This window comes from Pantherophis guttatus, chromosome 12, assembly GCF_059756535.1.
Source record: "Pantherophis guttatus breed Tessera chromosome 12, ASM5975653v1, whole genome shotgun sequence".
Taxonomy (NCBI): domain Eukaryota; kingdom Metazoa; phylum Chordata; class Lepidosauria; order Squamata; family Colubridae; genus Pantherophis; species Pantherophis guttatus.
Genome location: NC_142074.1, coordinates 26,286,517 through 26,291,426, shown reverse-complemented (window position 1 = coordinate 26,291,426; position 4,910 = coordinate 26,286,517).

The following is a 4,910-nucleotide window of genomic DNA, read 5'->3' as shown; positions in this document are numbered from 1 at the left end:
GCGGTGGGGGTAGCAGCCGCTCCCCTTCCTGTTCCATAGAAGAGGCTTCTAAGGAGAAGGCTGTGCAGCAGGGACTGTGGGGGCACAGAAACACCCGGCAGCTGGTCCTGCTCAGGCTCTGCTTGGAGAGAGAGACCAGCCCACCCGGGCCTGGCCTGGCACCTGAGTCAAGCTGCCCCATGTGTTGGTTGCTTGTCCTGCCTTCCGAGGCCCCACCTGAGCCTTTTCTGCTCTCCCTAGATCTCTCCTAGATCTCCTCCCCCACGAGCTCCTGCACAGCCCCCCCCCCCAGGCCCTTCTGCCTGGACCTTCCACATTTTCTTGGTCCCAGCCCCCCCCCCAACACCCGCAGTTGTGGTTTCCGGGGTGCTCATTCCCATGACCCAGAGGCACCCCCCTCTCCTTCAACAGCTGTCTTGGAAACTGCTCTGGATGGGAGAGTTGGTCTCTAAGGCATGGCTGGTGGGGAATTCTGGGTGGTGGCGTCCACTCCTCTTAAAGCTGGCAAGGTTGAGAAACACTGCTCTAAGAAATAGGGACAAATCCGTGCATGTGTGAATGTAGCAAAGGAAAGACATCAAAAAGAACACAAAACTGGCCTTTTATTTCAGACCCACCTTGAAATCTGGAGCACAGGAGGTGGGGGGCGGTTGCATAGCCTCTCCAAGCCCTTTCCTTGCAGACTGGCCAGTGGCCAGGACTGGGATGCTGCTTCCACCTGCCTGGGGTGCTGTCCAAGGTGCTGTGTGCTCACCCCCCCCCCCCTCTCCCTCACTCCAGTTTCCTGCTGCCTTCGGACCAGACTCTGATCAGCAGCACCAGATCCAAGGAGCCGGTTTTCCTCCAGAAAAAAAAAATCTTTTCTCATTAAAGAGACCTGCTTTCCATGTAATTTTCTCTTTTTAAAAATTTAAATGGTGGCACTGCTTTGGGTTTGATGCTATAGGGATTGATGCTCCTTTGGTTAAATTTAGCCCTGCTAATTGCTCCCTCCGTAGACGGTTGCTTTTCAGCAGCAGGTGCTCCCACCCAGTTCACTGAGTCAGTGCTCGCCAGATCAGGATCACAACGGTCTCAAAGAGGAAATTGACCCAGTAGCTCTCGTTCTAAGGGGCTGCCCCTCTCCGGCCCTGGTTCTGGAGACATGACTCTCCGGAGGGGCCCCTGGCTTCCTACGTTCAGTCCCAGAAAATGAGACAAATGGCCAGGAAGTCAGGCAGGGGCTGGGTCAGTGGAGCAGCTCAGCTCTGGGTCGGGATGGGAAAGCTACGAGCTCCCGAATCTCCTTTCAGCTCGTCAAAGTCGGTCAGAGCAAACAGGGTGATGAATAATGGACGGGGCAGACGCACATTTCCACCTATGGCTTCCATAAGCTCCATCTGAGGGAAACGCTCCATATTCCATGGAACTGGGCCAGGGGTTTAAAAGGATCAGCGTCTGTAACAAAAGGGCCACCTTTGTGTCCTTCCTAATGGGACAGTTTCTGCTGTGCTTTTCTTTCTCCTGAAGGGATGAGAAAAAATGGCAGGTCTCTGGGAATTGCACAATGTCCTCCTGGATTCTGTGGCCCAATTAAGAGGACAGAGTTTAAGGTTCTGAAATTTCACTCTGGACAGAATCCACCAGCCTTGAGCAGGCGACCAGAGCTCTAAATTGCCGCCAGACGTTAAGAGGAACAAAATCCCTGCTTGAGTTTACTTATGTAGCCAGTTTAATAGTCCTGGCTATCAAGCATTAGCTGCAAGGGTTATAAAAGCATCACGTTTCAAAGCAATAATGTAAAACCTCATGGCAAATAATAAAAATAGATTTAAATCTTGATTAAAGCAGTTTATAAATTCTTAAATAACATAAAATTCTACCACTCAGCTGTAAAGCTCAATCAACCATAAATGCTTCACAATGTACTGCATAGGAAAAGTCAAGATGCTGCTGATAATTTCCCTTAGCAGAGAGTTCCAGGGACCACGACTGAAGTGTCTGGCAAATGCAACCATGAACGGACCTTTTTCAAGTTCACGCATAAGTGTGGATCCTTTCTTGAACTTGCCGTTCGAAGCCCACCCAGATTTTTCTCTCCAACAGTTGAGAGGATAGTAGCTTTATTGCCATCCTTACACTTTTTGAAATGCTGGCTTAATAGCATGGCGTGCTTCACACTTGCCAAGCAAGCAGCCACTTCAGGGCAGGGCCGGTTGGGTTTAGCTTGCTTGAGTGAGAGGGAGTGGGAGATCCCTCCCTTTGGGGCTCTATCCGCACTTAAGATGATGAAAGTAGGACATGGGGGCGAAATGAATAGAAATTTTGCTGCCCCATCTCTGGACCGCTTCTGCGATGGAGAGACTTTGATGGCTACCCTCCTGCATTCACAGAGCATTACATGCAGCCATTTGAGGGAATAATTGTTCCGTCATTATTTGCTGGGCTTCAAACTGGTGCCCAATCTCCTGGCTCTCTTCCTGATGCCAGGGCCCAGATTCAAGGGAAAGTCTGGACCCCCACAGAAAGCGAAGCTTGCTTGCTACCCAAATGCCTTGAAGCAGATTGGCTCCCCTCACAGCCTTTGGATGCATCTGACTTTCTGCCGTTGAAGTTTGTGGGTGGGGATTATGTGCCCTTGAAACATCAAAAACATCTGTGGGATTAACCACAGTTTGCTCAGTAACCCCCAGTGGCGGAGGTCACACAAGACTGAAGTTGAAAGCAGGCAAACCAAATTCTGGGTTGGTGCCATGGGTGGCCCCGGGGTCAGCATTTAAAGGAACAAATAAGCATTTCCAAAGGGAGCCCGTTTCTCAGATCCATGAATCGTTATAGACTGCAGAGGCTAAGCTATCACAAACGCCTGCCACAAACCTCTTCAGGGCTCTTGCTGCAACAGGCCAACACGGTCGCTCTCGGGAAGAGGCTGGGCACGGTCTCATCTTTTCTGCCACTAATTCCAAGAAGAGGGATATTCTGCGCAGATCCAGAGACCATTCCTCCCCGTGCCTATTTTGCATTTGCCACAACTGTGGCCCAGAATAGGGGCCCCGTGCACAGAGAGACTGCAGCTTTCCAGATCCCAGGCAGCATTTGGGTGCCAGGCAATCTGTGGCCAGTCACAACCAGACTGCTGGCAAAATGGCCAGAAGCCACAGGAGGGCATCTCAGACCTCCAAAGAGTGTTGGATCACACGGTAACGGCAGTGCAAGGAATCGGCACCCAGCAGGCCTCCTGTCTCTGCTCCGTCCATTTCTTGGACGTCTCTGCCCCAAGGCAACAACTCCAGGGCTTCCCTGTCAGAAGATCTCGATGGCTCCATCCTTAAAAGGTCTGTCCACTCATGTGAGCAATCTGAACCGGAACTGGCAATGATAAAAGGTTCAGGGAGCCGTGTGTGCATTTGGTAAAAGCCAGAATGACATCACATTCGTGACCTGGTTGGGCAGGTCACGTGCCACCCCAAGGATGCTGGTCTTCTGAGCTGGGAGAGCCACACGCCAGGAGGTTTTGTCCTCCAGGGCCCGAGCAGCCGAGGCAGCCGCCACAAGTTTGCCTGGATTAGCAAACATGGGAGAGTCAGCCTAGAAGGGGGCAGCGTTAAATGCTGATTACTCACCGGGAATCCAGATTAGCCTCTGTAGGTTAATGAGCTGCAATTAAGTGGCGCATAAACATTCTTTTACTACAAAAAGGAACCCATCAGAGGAAGAGGCAATGCTCAGAAGGACCACGTGACACGAGGCAGCCTGTCTGTGTGGAAGAACGTGGTTGCAACCGGCTGGCTGGGAGAAGGAGCCACTTGCCAACCTTCATCCAAGAAGAGGCAAAGGACAAGGGTTTCCCCGCGGTTTTCCTTCAGAGAAAGGCAAAGATGGGGGAGCCCCTGGAAAGAGGGCGATAAAAACTCTTTGAGTAAAAGTTGGGAAGATGAATCTGGAAGGACTGGCCTGACCTCTGGGAAAACACGTGCTTCCCTGGCCAGGGAGGCTCGCTTCAGGGAAAAGGGCCCGTTTACACTGGGCCTGGGATCCTGCAGGCCCTAAAAGAGCTGGCAGGGCAGACAGGAAGAGACCCGGGGGTGGGGGGTGGGGGGAGGAGGGAGTGGCTCATGTCCTTTCCAGGCCTCCACCAGCCACACTGCACAGGAGGCAAACCTTGAACCAGCTCTGGAGGAAAGCTGAGGGTGTTGGCCCCTCAGCCCTGCCAACAGTTCTGCAAAGACCCCCCTCCCAATCTCCTTAGCCGGGGAATCAGCCGCTGTGCTGGAAGCCCTCTCTGCAAAAACCGGCTGCACGGGGCCAACCACCATTGCGCCAGACTCGGCCAATCCACACACGGAGTGTGGCAAATTGTTGGAGGCTGCGGGGCAATTAAGGCAAGGCCAACCAGCAGGTCAAAGCGGGGTGACTAAATCAGCAGAGAAGCATCCCTTGCACCTCCAAACACAAGAGACTTGGGGGTGTGGGTGAGCAGGTGTGTAGCTCAAGGGCCACCAAAGTTTCTAAGACAGACGACATCAGAAGGGAAGAGGAATTCCAAGGGCATCTCCTCCAGAGGCCAGTTTTTCCCAACAGCTGCCCAATGGTTCCCTGAAACCAAGGTGGGTGCCTGGGCAGGGATGCCCGGGGGCAGAAGGGCTGCCTGGCCTTCACCCTACTTGTCTTCGCAAGGGCACGGCTGGCCGTCTTCCCCACACAAAAGGGCCAGGTTCTCCCTCATTAACAGCCCAAGCAAGCAGAACCGGAGATGGGGGGCACCTGCAGCCCCTTTCAGCATTTGGAGAACCGATCTCAGGAAAGACGAGGAGCTGAATCCAGGGGTGAAATCCAGCAGGTTCTGACAGGTTCTGGAGAACCGGTAGCGGAAATTTTGAATAGTTTGGAGAACCGGCAAATACCATCTCTGACTGGCCCCAGGAGTAAGG